The sequence below is a fragment of the Pelmatolapia mariae genome, linkage group LG15 (genome assembly GCF_036321145.2).
Source record: "Pelmatolapia mariae isolate MD_Pm_ZW linkage group LG15, Pm_UMD_F_2, whole genome shotgun sequence".
Taxonomy (NCBI): Eukaryota; Metazoa; Chordata; class Actinopteri; order Cichliformes; family Cichlidae; genus Pelmatolapia; species Pelmatolapia mariae.
In genome coordinates, this window is record NC_086240.1 from 7,511,652 (window position 1) to 7,531,022 (window position 19,371).

Here is a 19,371-nt window from a genome sequence, read left to right on the forward strand (position 1 = left end):
CGCATTGGAGTAGCTCTTCAGTGACAGAGTTGGTAGGGAGCAGTGTTGGACAGATGTAAAAACAGTTGCAGCTGTTTTTGGTTTATCCAGTTGCCCAAAAAGATTGAACTAAGTGTTTGTTCACTAGTGGGAAGACAGAGAGGGATCACATTGTTCTGTTGACAGCCTTTGAGGCTGTTGCTGAGAACTTTGCTTCTAAAAAATTGTGTTTATTTATGCTGGCTTAACAAGTACTAAATTACGCATGGGCCGCTTCTGCTATGGTCATGGCGTTGCAGCCAATTTGAAGTTAAGTCACAGCATTAGCAAATTCAGTCTGGAGATCGTGTTATGATGGGCTCACAGTCGCACCAGCTGAGACAACACCCATCTTTTAAAGTCAGAATACACACGTGTGAAGTTTCATGGCGGCATTTTGAGTTGACAAAAATCTTCTTTTAGACCTGCTAATGTGGCTGCTACCAACATTTTCAATGATCTCTCTCTCTCACATACACACACACACACACACCAGCAGTACAGAAAGCTTAGTATATATACTGCAGTATAATATGGGAAGTTACAAATAATTTACATAAGTTACAAAAAATTTAAATGGGAAACAAATGTGGGACTGGGGCATTATCCAAACATTAATCAAATCAAATTAATGTTCGTTCGTTCGTTCGTTCGTTCGTTCGTTCGTTCGTTCGTTCGTTCGTTCGTTCTACATATGTATTCGTCCCGTTTTTAAAAGGGATGAACATGTGTGTATTCATAAATGTACAACATGTTTGGGTTTTGTTGGTGCAGCAGGAATGCATGGTTTTAGAATTTGCTAGTCTTGTGTTATTATACTTGTATTTTGGAAATGTATTTGTATTTTATACTTTCTTTAACATAGTGTGTACGTGCCCAGCTCTAACCTTGTACCTAAATGTGATACAAGGTATATTTTTTCTAAGGAAATCAGTGTAAATGTCATTGAATCCATCTTAATGTTTTTACTTGGATAGGTTAATGACTGTATGCATAGAAAAAAGTTTAACCACAGATTTATAAGTACTTAAAACTGCCTTTATGGTAGTTCTGGCTACCTGGGGTATCACCAGTACCACATTTTACCATGATGAGACAAGCAGGCAGTCACAAGTAAAGTATCAGTTTTACTATCAGTTAGCAGAGCCCTCTACAAATTTTACAGGAATCCTTAACCAACTGTATCTTTTCTACTCCCGCAATTCCATTTTACCCACTTCTCTCCCTCCTTTTTATCTAAAAGTTTCTTTTTCTGCAACTGTGTGTTAAAGAAAGACTAAATACATCCTGTAATTTTGCACAGTATAACTGAGTGTATTCAAGCAGAGCTTTGTTATGTCAACTGTCTTTGATAATAATTGAGCTGGAGCTTAGAAATGTGCAGTTATTGTAGGGTAATTTCATCAGTGAGATCACTGATTATTATAAATACTTCCAGGTTGCAAGAAACTTCTGTAGTGTGTATGATATCTATGCACTGCAAATTCCTTGTAGCTTGACAAGATTTATTGTCTCAAATTTAGCCAGATTATCGTGTCCATCTTGTTTTGAACATTACAAGCTAGTTTCCAGTCTCATGTGTTAGATGATTAAACTTGTTTCAAGTATATATTACTTTTTTTTCTTATTTAGTCTGTATATCTAAAAATGAACCATTTTACATTTATTTCAAGCAAAAATAGCTTTTAGATAGTGTGTAAAACAAAAATTATCTCAAAATAAGAAACATTCACCTTTTTCCTTGAAATAAGAAAGTCACTCATTGGAAGGTATTTATTTCAGGTTTATAAAGAAAGGAAGGTTATATTTTGTCATAACATAGACACTGTTTCTGAAATTGACTGGGTAATATGACGTAAAATCAAGTAGGTTTTCAACATCAGTCAGTTCAGTTGCTTGGGCAAGGTTGGGAATTGCAATTTCATAGGCAAGAAAGTCTTTGTTGAACCCCAAGGTTTCATACACCTGGTATTCAAAACAATAAAGTACACTATTAACAATAAAAATGTTTTTTACAAGTCCAAAGATAGGGTTTAAACCATTTGCTGAAATGAGTATAAGAGACCTGTCACAGATGTATTTGTTTCCATGTAAAATAAGCCACTTTTCTCTAACGGCATGATGTATAGCATCTTCAATCCCCCAAAAATCTACAACCTTTGATTGCAAATGGTCCATATTAGCAACCTCTGATATAGGACCTAGTTCTTTCTCATTTACAAATATCGGATGCTCAGTTCCTGCTTCACTTTGGCAACACTCCAGCAGCTGATTGTGGTTTACAAGAGACTTGCACACATTCTTAAAGTTTAATTTGGATGACCATTGTTTAAAAAAACTGTGTTTAGACTCGAATCTCATGCACATATGACGGCATGCCATCAGACATAAAACAGCCCTGTAAACAAGAACCAACACCCTCTTTCCCGCTAAGATTTATCTATCACTTAAAAAACCACCCACTCCTTAGAAGTTGCAAAAGTTATTTAAGTACACCCTCAGATGAACAACAACACATGAAGTATTGCATAATATCAGTATTTATTCTTCAAAAACTAAGCCAAAAATGGAGAAACAGTGTGTAAAAACTGAGCACACCCTTACTGCTTCTACATGAATAAAGAGGGCAGCCAGCTGCTTCTAAGCAAATGCAACTGACTAACTGTTGATCAGCAAGTGTGAGCACCTCCATAAAAAGCAGACGTTTGGAAGGTTTGCTGTTCTGGAGCATTCTGGTGTGTTTGAACACAAGGAGGAAAGACAGCAGCAATGATCTTAGAAAAGCAAATGTTGCTGTTTGTCAGTCTGGGAAGGGTTATAACGCCATTTGCAAGCAATCTAAAGTCCATTATTCTGCAGTGAGAAAGATTATTCACAAACTTAAAGCATTCAAGGCAGTTGCCAATCTTCCAGGGAGTGGACATTACAGCAAATCAACCACAAGGTAAGACTGTGCAATGCTCAGAGAAATTGCAAAATAGCCAAGAACTACATCGCAGTCCTACATCTACAGGCCTCAGTTAGCATGTTAAATGTTAAGGTTTATGACAACAGCGCAATTAGATTAAGACAGAACAATTATGGTTCATTTGGAAGGGCTGTGAGGATCTTCTCTCTCTAAAAAAATGTAAAAAATGGCAGCATGGTTTAGGTTTGCAGAGCTGCACAAACAGAAGCCTGAAACAATGTCCTTTGGACAGATGAGACTAAAGTGGATATGTTTGGCCATAATGCAAAGAGTCACATCAGTGTTTGTTTTCTGGGGAAAACCAAACACAGCACATCAGCACAAACACCTCAGACCAACTGTCCTTCACGACAGTTGGTCTGAGGTGTCTGAGGTCTTCCACCACCGTGCAGGGTGGTAGAAGTGTGATGATTTGGGCTTGTGTTGCAGCACAGGACCTGAGCAACTCGCAGTCATTGAGACGACTACGAACTCTACGAACGTTTGTATACCAAAGTATTCTGAAATCAAATATGAGACCATCTGTCTGACAGCTGAAGCTTGGCCAAAATTGAATCGAAATTGAATCTACAACAGAAAACAGAAAAGAATCAAGCTCCTCCAGTGGCTCAGTCAAAGTCGAGGCCTCAACCTGATTGAAATGCTGTGGCAGGAACCAAAGAGAGCTGTGCATGAATAAATCATCGCAAATCTCAATGAAATGAGGTAATTTTGTTAAGAAGAGTGAGTCAAAATTGATGTGACAAACTGATAATGTTATACAGAAAACCATTACTTCAATATGCTGCTGATAAAGGTGGTTCTACAAGATACTGATCATGGGTGCAGTTAGCGTTTCACACACTGATTCCTCATTTTGACTTCATTTTTTGTTTAATAATAATGCCACAGTCTAACATGTCCTGCGTCAGGGTTTATATTTAAATTATTCTTGAACCTGACAATTTAAGAAATTCTTTATTTTTATTTCTGTAATTTATTTTTATTTAGTCTGACAACTCCTGACCTCTCAAGTATATGCCTGTAAACTTATCTCACGCACAGATACTATTGCATTCACATCATCTGTCAGCACACAGACAGACACGGAAACAACTGCCAAACAGGGTGGAAGATTTCGGTGTTGATGCACCTGTTTTATCTTCTCTAAATCAGAAGACAACCAGTAGGAAAAAAATACCTGAACATGACTCAAGAATGAGTCTGGAAGTGAGTTTGACAGAAGTTTTTTGAAGCTGTCAGAAAATCATGCAAGTGCTGATAAAAGGCACTGATAAGCTTTCAAGCGTACCAATCGGAAATTTACTATTTGGAATCGCTTTTTGATTCCCGTTCTGCCAGCGTAGGCCAACAGAAGCCGGCAACAGTCGGCGTCCTCCTGCAGGAGCACATCCAACCACAATGACATACAGAGACTCATATTCACAGTAATTTATTTTACATTCTGCCCATCATAACCAGCTTATATATTAAAAATGTAAACAATCTGATTGGTTGTGTCTTAAAAACGAAACTTTTTTTTGTTGTTGTTTCATACTATGTGTTGCAATACTGTATCATAATGATGTGACGTTTCCAACTGTTAAACTGTTAAATCGGATCCTTTTCTTGGCTCCATTGTCTGTTCTGACTTTAAATCTTAAGCTTGTTTGCCTTTAAGTAACTGACCATGTGGCTTATGTCGTTTTCACCAATTACTTAGTAGATTATCTTTATTAGTCCCTCAGCTCTGGGGAAATGGCGAGCTTTTAGTCAATGAAATAAGTTTTTAATTAGATTACAGAACACAATATTACTAAAATGTCTTAAGGGGATTTTTTTTTGTATGAATTTAATAATGTCAAGGTGAAAGGCAATAATTTCCAGGAAATAGAAAGCTTTTACCATCAACAGTGATGTTGCAGTAAAATGATGCTGAAGAAGGAAGGCCTCCAGCTTGAGCATCATCATCAGCGTCATTCCTTTCATTGACCCACGCCTGGACTGGTACATTATTCCCACCAGGGTCAAAGGCTAAAACATGTCATCTGTGGAAAGAACAAGCTTCTATAATGCAAAGGTTTGTGGGTGTTCATGGAAAACTCTGATTAGAGAAGAGATAAATTGAAATTAAATTATCTCCACAGAGCCTCCAGTTTCACTGTGAATGTTCAGCCTTGAAGCCTCCATTGTGTAAGAGGAAAAAACATTTAATTATGTCATATTTCCAGTCGACATGCTGTTCGAAGGAAGTTCGGTAAAAATGCTAATTTCTTTTTTCTTTTGGTAAATGACAGATATGAACATGTAGAAACAAGGACCTACTTGGCAGTGTTTTTGGAGGACTTCCACACCCACAGAAAGACAGATGAGACAATAAGTTTTTGTCCTGCACAACTTTAATCATATTTTCATTTTACTGTAAACGTAAAAGGAAATAAGGAAGTTACATGCGATATGAGTTAAATAAATTCCAAATTCACATTTGCATATTTTACTATTAATTCTCATCCGAACGACTTATACGCTCTATCAGTGTCAGGAAGGAAGCATGCATCTACCCATGTCGAGAGGCTTATGCTTCTGATAGACATTTTCAAACAATAACGGCCTCCCACACAGCTCAGCAGAAATGCTGACTAGCTTAACCGGACTTTTCCTGTGCTTGGCACGTGTAGTTCTATAGAGAGAATGATCATTTGCTAAATGCTTGTAGTGTGATGTTTGGATGTTTTATATGTGGACCCCAGGAAGAATAGTTCCAAAAAAGAAAAACAGAGTTTCGTAGTCTTTAAACATCAAAAAGCAATGATCATGTGGTTCTATTATATTCATCTGTAAAGCATATTTGAGCATTATGATGCTTACTCGTTTAAGGTATTTGTTACAGTGATGTGAAAAAGAAATTTTCCACAGGACTCAGTGAGGTCCATGATTGAATAGCTTGCACAACCACCTTTAACGGCATGTTGTATCGTCCACTTTGGGCCAAGCTTAAGGCTGGTTGAAACTGAGTCATGCAGCATGGCTCACATTTCATTCACATGTGAGTCATTGACATGTGAGTCAAATGTGAGATGGACTCACATTTGAATACTAGAATACTTTGATAGACAGACGAGGCAGGACCTGATGCCCAGGTCCTGTGGCTGCAAAATAAGCCCAAATCATCACCCTTCCACCACCGTGCTTTTGTGATATGTTGAGCTTTGCAAACCTGCGCTGTGCTGCCATGTTCTTTTTACAAAGAAGAGATTTTCTCCTGATATCCCTTCCCAAAAACCCATATTTGTTCAGTCTTTTTTCTAATCGTACTGTCATGAACCTTAATATTTAACATGCAAACTGAGGCCTGTAGAGACTGAACTGTAGTTCTTGGGTTTTTTGCAGTTTCTCTGCACTTTCCAGAGGCTGAATTTGCTTGAAAATCCACTCCTGCAAAGACTGTATCAATGTGTTGACACACTTTACATTCTCCAGAAGTGTAGATATGAGTGCTCACTCTTTCTGATGATCAGTTAAACAAGTGCATTTGATTAGCAGCCGCTCGCTGCTAATTCACTTCCGAATTCCAATGGAAGCAGTAAAGGGTGACTTTAAATTAATCATTACCTTTTATAACAAATGAATTCTTATCTTACCTTGATGGAAGCGATCAAGACTATCAAGTATAAATGAGCCACACTAATACACGGAATTCAAATCTTTCCCTACATGTGACTATTCTGCAGTGAGCTATTTATGATTATTTAGTACTTTATAACTTTCCACTTAGATTATAATTAACCATGTTTTGGATTTTATGGCATTGTAAAATTATAATACCTAAGATTCTTTACTTCTTATTCACTAAAAATTGTGACGTGAAGGGAAAACTATCTATTAGCAAGTTTGGGCTTGCTTTCAAACAAGGGGAACTATAAAGTTTTGTCCGTGTTGTTGTAAATGCACAAATCCAGTCATAGCTAGGAGGATTCAGGACTAGCCATTTGTGTGAACATCCACATTAGCCATCACAATTGAGGTTCAGCAAAGAGATCATTTTCATATTCATCTAGGTCTTTTTTTTTCTTCTTTTCTTTGGGGGGGGGGGGACAAAACCACAGGGAGCTACTGGAGATGGACAAAAGAGCCACATGTGTCTCCAGACCCCCGTGACCCCTGATCTAAATGGATAAATAGCGCTACAGGCCGCGGGGAAGCTATGTAAATTTGCCTCTTGCTTTGTCTCTCTTTTATATTTTGGGTCTGAGTGCTCGCACACTGTTGTCTGTTCATGTAAACCCTCTCATAAAAGTGAGTCCTAGCACATTCAGTGTAAGGCCCTTTAAAAAATGGATCATTTTTAAAAATTCATACGCTTGTTTGTGCGCACACATGTGTGTGAATTCTCCCATGACTGGAGAGTCACCACAGCAGTCACCGAATATTAGTATCTTCCCACATCAATCAGACTGAATGTTACTTCACAACACCAACAAACTCACGCAGCATGACTCATCACATGCGACAGGGAAAAAAAGTGTTTTCTGATGACATATTCTTAGTTTATTGCAGGGTACTCCCTTACAAACCGTCCAAACGGCAGGATGTGTTCCTGCTGTGATTACAGCTGAAGGCTCAGCCTCTTGTTTGAGAGGGAGAGGTGGTATATCATTACAGCCTAATGCAACACAATGTGCAGAAAAAGCTGGTGTGTCAGTTACACTATGGAGCTCACATAAATGTTTATACGTAAAAAGAAGTTTAAGAATGGACGTCTATTATCTTATTGTTTGTCCTTTGTTTAGTTTTTTTTATTTTTGTTTCCCCATTTAGATATCTACATATGGGTGTGCATGTGAATGTGTGTGACCATTGAATTTGTGTGTATTTTAGTTTCGCACTCTTATGCTCAGGAATGTGGTGAATAGCTTTCTCCAGGGGGAGGAGTTGGGTGATTGTGTATTTTACCTGCCTCGTTTCCCTCGCGGGTTTGTTTCCATTCCTTTGATTCGCTGGAGTTCCGCCTCACCTTTTAAGTTGAGTGTAAACATGTTTCAGCAAATTCAACTGCTACTCAGAGTATCCTACATTAACAATAAATTAATCCCGCTTTCGGCAGACAGTCATCAAAACGTTTGAAAAGTGCTTGGGGTGTGGCACCAAAACACCGAAGTTTACAGAGCCACTTTATGAATCAAAATGTTTATGATGCAATTGTCGACTTGTGTTGCATTTTATGGGTATGGCTCTTTTGATGTCACGGGAGTAAATACTTATGGAATGAGTTCACTCAGAGCGTGCGTTACATGAGCCATCATGTGGTTTCAGTAATGGCATATTTAATAACCGTGAGTATCACAATGTGAGAGGAATCTGCACCTGAAGTAAGATCCTAACAGCTGGCTGGCTTGCCACGAAACACTCAGAAAAAAGGCGAATTCATGTAAACATGTTAACTTTTTTCTTTATCTATTTTTTCTTTATATTAGTTCAAACCAGAGGGTAACAGTGTAAACGTTTAGATTTGACTTTGTGTTTTTTGTGTATTAGTTTCACTCTAATGTCTGATAAATAGTTTGACTTTTATTTGCACTGGTTTTAAGCTGTTTGCATGTGAGATTTCAGCCTCCCAGTAAACCGGGTGATAAGAGTTTCAACAGCGTATGCCTTTGAATTTGCCACTAACTGGTCACCAATCTAGGAACTTATCGGCTAATCGGCTGACGCAACTTGTTGGACCAACCAACAATATTTCTGAGCTTTCTGTGTATCCAGCAGATACAATTATTCTTGCTTTGTGGACTAGTAATTATTAACAGTGATTTTTTTTTAAATAAATAAATCATTATTAGAGAATAGGGGATATTTTTAAGATTGCATTTCTGCAAAATACAGTCTTTTGTAGACAATGCATGCCTAAACATGACTGGCCAACAGAACTCACAGTACAAGCAAACTGCATGCCTTTGGCAGAGATCTTGTCACCAGAAATCAGTTTCTGGTGACAAAATCTTCTCGGTTTGCTTACAGACTGTGCATAGTCATGTGCAGATATCGTTTTAGAATCACAATCTTAAATATGGGACAATTTTATTCCATTCTTTCCCATAAAAGCTGTGGAATAAAGGTTTTTATGGGTTATCTTCAGAGGACCTCTTTAATGTCAACTTGCTGGTGGTGCTCACTAACATGTTCAAGATTCATGGGACTATGAACATCTAATAAATTTAAAGACAATATAGTTTTTTGTTTGTTTCAAATCAGTGGGCATCTAGCTCTGCTTCACAATGCAGTAATTAACCTGGGGTCACGGCCTGAGGTCACAGGTCAGTATTTGTGTGAAAAGGAGCATTCGGATGAGTAAATGGGTGTGTGTTTGTATTTGTGCTTATGAGGATGCCTGTGTGGCCATCAGCGAGGCAGGATGAGGAGAGTTGTGGCAGGCCCACAGTGAAAGGTACACACAGATAAGCCAGTGTGTGCGTAAGGAAAGTGACTTAAACTGAGAGTTTCCAAACACACCTGGGAGATGTTCTTGTAAGAGATAAAAGCTCGGGGGGGGAAATCTACAGCAAATACCATTCATTTAAAAACCTGACATTCAGGAATGGATAAGATTTGACTTTGTTTTCTCAATGAGGAATTGCACTCTTCAGGATACTATTTAGACAGAGTGAGACAAAGTCATGGATGTAGTTTAAAGACATGTTAAACAGTGAGATTATTCTTGTTTAGCTCAACAAACGGAGATGAAGGTTCGCTTCCTGCTTCTTACCAACAGTAAACATTGGTTTTCTTTGGCCATGAGAGCAGTCTCTGGTCAGCACTTACAATGGAAAAAAAAACTATTGCACATTAAGTGAGTGAATATGCATGTAGTGACGAATGCAAAGATAGCCAGCATCTGTGGAACATTTTAGTGTCTTTCACGTCACGTTAGTAAAGTCATCAAGTAACCTTTGAACACAGAGGAACATTTGCTATCCAAAGCGCAATACCGGCAGTGATGGCAGACGCAGATGCTCTGTGGCTATGTCATGATGACACTGACAAAAACAAAAGGGAAGAAAGAAGAATCAGGATATGCACACTATATAAACCCTTTGGTGAGTAACACTAAATGTAAACTTAACTTTTCTTTGTTTACAGGAAAACGCCAAATGGTACTTTTAAAAGGGGCCTAATGCGTGATTCTGGGTGTTGGAGAGGAAGTTACTGCAGTACTACTGCATATATAAAATCTTTTAATAAACCGCATCCTTAAGTACATTTGAAAAGAAAAATTGCTCTTGTTGTGACATCATATGTAACCTTTAAATGAACCTATCTTGGCCGCCAGTTTTCTTACTTTCCCTCTGCTGATCATTTTCAGGCAGCAGTCATATATCAGATGGGGTGGGACTCGCCCTGATTACCATTAAAATAGTAGTTAAGCTTCTAACATGTTGTTAAAGTTATGAAAGGGTGTATTTAAACCCAAACCATGATATTTTCCTAAACTAACTGGGTACTTTTGGTGCCTAAACCTAAACAAACTGTAACTGAAAACTAAACTAAAATAAAACATAAATATGTCAGTCAAGATCCCGTAAAGGCCTAAAACCCTAACCTCCTGGGTGAAAGTCCAGTATCTGACTACCTCATCCTCTGGAAATAGTCTTATACGGCCTTATGCTGCTTACTTTCCTGGACGAAATATTTTCCCTTTGAAACACAACTGATAAAGCAGTGCATGCGAAGTTTGATCCATTGCCCCAAATGACTTATCATGTGAGTCAGTCTGGTTGGAAATTAATCATTTCCGCTTACCTTTTTAAAGAAAAATTTCAAAAAGACTCAGCTGCTGTGTTTGAGATATGTTGTGAGTGAAGTAGGTGTCAGGTTGTCATAAAGAAGAAGAGTAGCTGGATATGTGTTGATACCTTTGGATCATCAGTGTCAAAGTACGGAGACAACCAGTCACAATGGTTAAAGTGTGCCCATCAGACCTGCTGATAACTGAGACAAACAAAATGAATGTCCCTGCGTATTAATGTCCCTGTCCTAGTGTAGTGATTCAAGGAATCATTACACTAGGACAGGGACATTAAACAGCACAAGGACATTTGACGGGTCCTTTGTCAAACTAGGACCTGTTTGACAAAATGAAGCAGATTATGTCACAATCTAAAGGCACAGCTGAGGAACAAAGTCATTGAGATCTGTCAGTCTGGAAAGGGTTAAAAAGCAATTTCTAAGTCTTTGGAACTCCATGGAACTACAGTGACAGCCATTATCCACCAATGGAGAATACTTGGAGCAGTGGTGAACCTATCCAGAAGAGGCTCGTCTATCAAAATTACTTCAAGAGCCTATCAATGACTCATTCGGGTCACAAATGAACCCAGAATGACATCTAAAGAATTGCAGGCATCTAAATAATATAATAAATAATAAAAATAATGATCCACAAGACTTTTTTTCAGTTTTATGTTTGCGAAAGAATGGGTCACTCTCAGGAGCTCAGTGACTTCCAGCGTCGTACCGTGATATGATGGCACCTGTGCAACAAGTCCAGTCATTCAGTGCTGTAAAGCACACAGCCACTGGACCTTAGAGCAGTGGAGACATGTTCTCTCTAACGGGCAATCCAATGGACGAGTCTGGGTTTGCCAGTTGCCAGGAAAACGGTACTTGTCTGACTTCATCGTGCCAAGCGTAAAGTTTGGTGGAGCAATTTCATGCTCCTTACTTTGTGGGAACAGTTTAGGGATGGCCCCTTCCTGTTCCAACATGACTGTGCACAGGTACACAAAGCAAGGTCCATAAAGACATGGATGATTGAGTTTGGAAGAACTTGACTGGCCTGCACGGAGTCCTGGGAGAACCCTTTTGGGATGAATAAGAGCGGAGACTGCATCTAAAATCAGTGGCTCACAAACATACTTCTAAACTTTGTGGAAAGCAGTTCCAGAAGAGATGAAGCTGCAACGTCATATTTAACTCTATGGATTAAGAATGGGATGCCACTTGGCACTTGTCACTTCATATGCATGTGAAAGCAGATGAAGGAATTCTTCTGACAACAGGTATCTGCACACTTTTGAATCCTTATGAGCCTGAAATCTTCAAACACGGCCTCGCTAGTGGACCCAGAGATTCATCTGGTAAGTAAGGGTGGTCAAGGTTTTGAAGTTTAGGCCCAAGCACTGTGTAACCTCTTTTAAATCTCTTATTACTCTAATTTTAAAGGTAGCTAATGCTTTGTAGAAACTTTTACCTTTTTTTAAATGTGTAGGACTAAATGTGTACTTGTTTTTCTGTGTTCCATTGAACTTGAAATCCATTTTAATTCTGATGACTCTCATGCATAGGTTCAATAAGGAAGATCTGCAAACACTCATCCGCCCTCTTTCATGGGCGTTCAGGCTGCAAGTCTATTCTTGATATCACTTCATCTTTTGCATACTGTCAAACTCAATTCTGATATCATAACTCTTCTCCAATCATTTTCTTCTCTGCCTTCTGCGAACCAATCAGCCTCTGCTTTGAGTGCTTTAAATCCCAATGCTCTTCTGTCTTTCCTCCCCATCTCTGCTTCACCCTGGTCACTCCGAGCGCCATCTAAATCTCCATCTTCATCTTCACCACTACCAGCAACTGGACTCTGGGGTTCCCGTCCAAATAGCCTATTAACTGAATTCTGTTCGCAATAAGTCATGTTCAGTTTCTCCAGTGTCAGTTTTTTGTGTTAGATTCTAATTGTTTAGTACTTTTAACTTTGTGTTTTAAAAAGTTCTATGTAAATGCAAATAAGCCACAAGGTTATTACAAGCTTCTGCATATGTCAAAAAGGGTAAAACTCTACAGAAGGAGCTCATTTTAACCTAACTTTAATTCCAAAAAGCCTGTAAACCTCTTTGTATGTGATAATAGGTTGGATTTGGGGCTTCTGAAGTAATTATAAAGACTAAACATTCAGACTGTCCAGAAAACATAAGAACTGCTCATTTTCTGTTTAGTTTCCACTGAGCAAACAAGAAAGTGACTTGGCCCGCACAGCCAAGTTCAGTTTGAGGATGAGAAAATACCCTGAGGGCTGCAGCAGATTAGTGTGTTTCTGCCGTGTCTTACTCAATATGCGTTCCTTCAGCGCTGCTCTGAGCATATTCGAATATGATCAATGCTGACAGTGCTAGCCTTTGGTCGGGTTAAAGTACACTATATCCTCCTCTGTCTCTCCTATCTCTCTTTTTCCTTTCATTTTTCTTCTTCACTGACCAAATGGGCCCATGAACTCTTTGAACTGCTTGTCTGCAGAGAACACAAAAACCAGCTCCTTACTGGAACTGACCAAGAGAGATAAACTGCGGAGAACAGATAAAGAAAAGTGTTAGACATATGCAGATGAATATGTGGGAGAGGGAAAGGGTTAGGAACTGCTGGGTTGGGTTTTTTTGCCTCTTCAAGTACTTGAACTTTTGCTCTCACTTGATCTGAGAGCTTCAATTTATCTGCCTATCCGAAAAAGAGAGCAGGATGGAGAAGGTGAGAAGGGGAAAGGAGGCTGGGTGTTGGACGTGCGCCTCCTCTGTGTGGCACGCTCCTTACAGCTGGGCAGGGTTAACAGTTATGACACTGACAGGCTGATAATAACTTATAAAGTCGCTTTAAGAGTTGACTGAAGTCATCTGTGCAGTGTCACGTCCAAGTGGCTATTAGATGTTTTCTTTCAGGAAATGGAATGAAATTTGATAAGACACAAAGATTAATTGTTGTGGTGCAGGAAGCATAGTGGGGAATTCTGTTAAACTGTTTCATGTTTGCAACACTTCTGAGAAACAGAAAGCAAATTAAATTACACACTTCCATGTTCCTGAAAGTTTTAACAAGGTTCCTTTTTTATCCCCTCAACCGTAATCTGAGAGACACTCTCATCTGCACGTACTGCAGTCATTCTCCTGTCAGGCATGTAGCCATGTGAAACTGTGCACACACATATACGGCTCAATCACAGGGGGATGAATGTTATCAGAGCGCATTAGCGGGGGAAAGCACAAGGGTTAATTCAAGGACAATTTATAAGAGATTGGTTAAGAAGTCAAATGTGATAATCCAGACAGAAACACCTTGCCGTGCCAATCACTCCCTTCCACGGCCTTACGAGAAGCTTGAGCTCTCATGAGCTTATTGCCAAGAAGCAAAGACTCACTACTTACAAATGGGAGTGTGCAAGGCAGAAAGGAGGAAAGACAACAGAAAGGAAGAATGTGTAATTTACTGACAGGTGATAAAAGCCTGGCAGTCAGCCATTTGGCTTTAGGTAAAGAAAAGCTTCTGTTGCTTTATGTATTTAAAGAGTGCGGTTCATTGTTAGCCGCTCTCAAAATCATTAGCCATCACCCGATCATCCTATACCAGTGCCTCTTATTTATATTTGTTAACTTGGATGTCCTTAAACTTTGTAATTGTTGTACTGTAATGAGCAAAAGTCTTGAGCCAGCTTCCATTACTTCATATTTTGCTGCGAAAATGCGAAATAGGCACAATGAATTATTGAACAAGGGAATAGAGTATGCAGGGGGAAAAACAGAGTTTATATAACTCTAATGGGCTTGAAAGTCAATATTTGGTTTGACCACCTTTACTCTTCAGTGCAGTCTGAACTCTCTTAGGCAATATTTCTTTTAATTTCTTAAGATAATCTTCAGGAATAGTTCTTCAGGCTTCTTGAGGGACATTCAAAGCTCTTCTCTGGCTGTTGGATGCCATTCTTTCTGTTCTATGTCAAGACGATCCCAAACTGCTTCAGCAATGTTGGGTGAGGTCAATCCATGACTGATAGTGTTTCGTTGTGTTTTTCTATCCAGCTATGCTTTTACTCCATTGGCAGTGTGTTTGGGATCATTGCCATGCTGAAAAATTAAGCCAATCTGATGGTTGCCAGATGATACAGCACAGTGAAACAAAATCTGATGGTGCTTTTCTAAGTTTTAGAATTCAGTCAGTTTCGACAAGATCCCAAACATCACTGGCTGAAATGTAGCTCCAAACCAATGACAGAGCCTCCATCGTTTTTTACAGATGGGCATAGACATTGTCTGTGGGACCTCTTTCACGACTCCTCCATAGATACTGATGACAATTTAGACCAAAAATTTCAAATTTGAATTCATCACCTCACAGGACCTGTTCGATCTTCAGTCCAGTTCTTGTGTAATTTGGTACACCTCAGCCCTGTTTCCCTTCCTTAAGAATAGCTTCTTGTCAGTCACCCTTCCACTGAGACCATTTCTGATGAGGCTTCAGTGAACAGCAGATGTTTCAGCTGAAGGGTTAGATGCATCTGTCATTCCCTGTGTCAGGACCAATTTAAACACAAAAAACTGGTTCAGTTAGGTGCCTTCTTTATGCTCGGATGATTCATAGGTCAGTGGCTTAACAAATAAAAAAGCATACCTCTAAAAATGGTCAAGTATAAGCAGTGGACTGAAAATAACTTAAAAAGCAGCTTTGAAATTTGTTAAGAAACACTGGAAGGCCATAAAATGACAAGAAACCTCAGAAGCACAATGAAGTGATAATTATTTCGTGTGTGTGTGTGTGTGGTGTGTGTGTGGTGTGTGTGTGTGTGTGTGTGTGTGTGTGTGTGTGTGTGTGTGTGTGTGTGTGTGTGTGTGTGTGTGTGCGGTTAAAGAAACAGGCAAATCAAACTTCTTTTTTGTGTTTCCCAAAAAAAGGAAGTGTAGTAAATCTGAATTGGGAACTTTATCTGAAAGAAGTGTAAGTGAAAACGGTTGAATGTATCGATTGCATCATATACTAATGATGCAATCGTACCACGCCGTTGCAGAATGAAAAAAAAAAACACTCAACTTAAGACTGCTGTGGTGCTCCTTTTATTTACTTTAAACTAGTCTAACATGGCAAGATCGGCATGGCTGGTTCTTGTGCTTTGCATGATTTTAAACAGTGTGATTAATATCCAAGTCAAAGACACAGAAGAATGCAACAGATTATCAGAACAACTTGGGACCTCTCCATCCCATGGCTTTTTGGGGGATATTTGGACATTAGGGATTAGGGTTAACCCACTATAGGTTTGAACTGGGAATTAAAAGTGAAATCGCTGGACTATGCTGAAAAATGAAGCTTTTGCGATGATTTCCAGGTGGTACTGTGTGCTGTATAAAAAATCTGACTGTATTTTCTGCATTCATAATTCACTCAGTTTTGCCAAGATGCTCATAACCACTGGCTGAAATGCAGCACCAAACCATGACAGAGCCTCCACCATGTTTCACAATTGTCTGCAGACACCGATTTATCTCTGTACTGACCTCCTCTGAAAACTGATGACAATTTAAACCAAAACCTTCAAATTTCATCACTCCATAAAACCTGTTACAACTTATCTTCAGTCCAGTTCTTGTGTAATTTGCTATGCCTCACCCTTTCGTCCCTATTTTCCTTTCTTAAAAATGGCTTCTTGATAGCCATACTTCTATTGAGAGCATTTCTGATGAGGCTTCAGGGAACAGCAGATGGATCAACTGAAGTTCCAGATGCATCTCTCAGAGCAATTTAAAGACACAACACTGGTTCTTCCCTTAAGTTAAGAGCCTTTTTATGCTTGAATGATTCACAGGTCACTGTTAAGTGGCTTAACAAACAATAATTATTCATCTAAAAGTGGTCAGATACAAGGATTGGACTGACAATGAGTGTAAAAGCGGTCAAACTTTGGAATACTTTGCTATACCACATATGTGAGTCTACTGGTTCTCTCTAAGTAGTCTGTTCTCACGTCTCTCTTTTGAAAGATGAACGCTTAATTAGAGATTGATTCATTTTAGAGGGTTGTAAAGAGCAATGAAGTAATACCGAGGTAAGAGGCACACCTCCGGCTTCTCTGACCCAGCCTTTTTTTGTTGGATTTTTTTTTTTTTTTTTTGTGGTTTTTTACTGTGTCGTGCACTTGGGTGGAAAACTACTCGTGCAGCTGCATGAAATCAGACTGCAGTTCTCATGGCATGATTGCTCAGGATGGAAAAACTCCAAACACTCACCGGCTTAAAACAACGTGACTTTGGCTGTACTGTAAACAGCTAATTACTCTTGTGTCCTATCACTGATAAAGCCGCGGCTCATGGAGTGTTTGCTGGAGTATTACACCAGGCCCTGTCCCCACAGCGCCGACAGGCATCACCCTGCTTTTGTGCTAACACGGTGACGTTTGCAAATGTGCGTCAGTGTGCAGTTCCACGCAGGGGAGGCTGTTTTTTGTACTTTTAGGAAAGCACTGTTTCATTAAAAGTGCATGTGTTTAGCTATGTCTGTACCAAGTCAGCAGAAAGTGTGCACACACCAACTGTATCCACTGTAACTTTGCTCAGTTGAGACTGCACCAGTACACACAGGCGAATCCACACGCTCTGAGTCAGCAGAAACAGGAGCTCGGTGACACCGCTAATGAACCCAACTGTTATTCTTCAATTTAACTCTGAAGCCAGCCAAGGAACTCCTCTCAGGACTGCTACAATTACATGTCAGCCTTCTCCTCCTTAAAGCTGTCTTTCTCCTTATCTGTCATTCACTCTGCTTCTCTGCTTTCTGCTTTATCATGCCTCAGTTCTTTGCACTGTAAAGTCTCATTGTTTGAGGGATCTTTTTTTCCCCCCGTCTCTCTCTCATACCATTAAAGGCACGATAAGGTATGAACTGAAGCCGGCACATAGCTGCCAGGTTATGTCATTACATACTTATCAGCTCATTCCATTTCCTTGGTGTCTATCAATCTGTCATTGAGCTGAAGGTAGACAAACTGCTTCTCCTGCAGTGGCCAGGAGAGGGCACAGGAAATCAGAGAGAATACATGGAAATCACACAAAGCAAGTCTTACATTAGGATGGCCTTAAAAATAAAAAGAGAAATAGGACATTTTTTTCTTTCAGTTCAATAGAAATAAGAGGGGAAAAACATACTGTGAACTCTGGCTAACTGTAGGCCACTTTACATTTAAACAAATCCTCGTTTGAGGTACTGAGGTCCTTCCTCTATGTTTGCATCATTCACTTCTTCAGTATTTCACTCAACCACATGTATTTATTAGGATTTTGCACTAATTCATATTCTAAAATACCACGCAGGCTATTTTAATATATCCATTTTTGCTTGTAAAATGTATTTTCTGCTAATAAGTCATCGTTGTTAACTATTTGAAGGTGTGGCTTTTATTTAATTAAATAACTGCCATGCTGTCTTCATTATTCTTACTCAGATTGAACCTTTTTGTGTTTACTGTGGGGGGGGTTTGTTTTTGTTTTTTTAATTGTCCTTAGCATCATTGTGAACGTCACAAGGGCGTCACCATCGGCTCAATAACTATATTATCATCTTGTCTCCCCTTTCCTCCTCCCCCTCCTGCTCCATCCGCGGAACAGGAGTGGGGGGGCAGGTGGCAAGAAACTGCACAGAAAATCCGTCCATCGAAGGATATTTTGTCCAGGAAGTCACGACGCAAAGACTTCTTTTCTTTTCCGCGGAGCTCAGGGATGCAGACCGCACCTGATATATGCGTCGCGACGGATCACAAGCGGAAAACGTTGACCGGAGCACGCACGCACAAGGCTTACGTGTCCAGCCACACACGCTCTCCTACGTCGACAAGTTGGGTGTCCTCTCGTGTCTAGTCACAAGGCTGGAAAATACTTACCCCGGTACCGCATTAGAGCCCCAGTACAAAATTAAAACCTCACAAGATTATTGCGCCGGTGTGCGTTCACCGGTATTTCCCTCGCAGTAAACGATTCGGAAGGAGCCCCAAAAAGGAGTTCATTTGTTGCATAGATCTGCGCTTTAACGACCCCGTGATACGACTGCCGTATCCAAAGAGTTTTCTTTCTTCTTATTCACATGTAAAAGAAATATAATTTAAAAAAAATAAATTTAAAAAAGTACAAATAGACAGGTGTTGTGGCAAAAAAAAAACGTGATGTCTGGTATTTGCCTTAAAAATGATTTTTAAAAAAACGACTAAAAATAAAATATATTTTTAAAAACGATTAGCGGTGTTTAAGCTGCTGTAAATGACTTGTTGCATATAAGCTATCAACCATATCTCTCATAAATTGATATCGAGTCATTCTGAGCCAGAGAGAGCATACCTGGCACACGGTAGGAGCTTCATTCAGGTTTTTTTGTTTTGTTTTTGTTTTTTGTTTGTTTGTTTTTGCAAAGTGACTTTTACATATTCTTAATTTTTTTTTACATGGAAGGCGTTTTACTGACTTTAAAAATATCTTTTTCAAGGGAGCTGTGGCCAAGAGGGGAAAAGAAGTTGCATGAAATATCACATAACAGTTCTTCAAAGATATTTTAAGTGACTAAAAAGGGATGGATTGGTCATAATGTAGAACAGAGGACAGATACAACAACCCAGA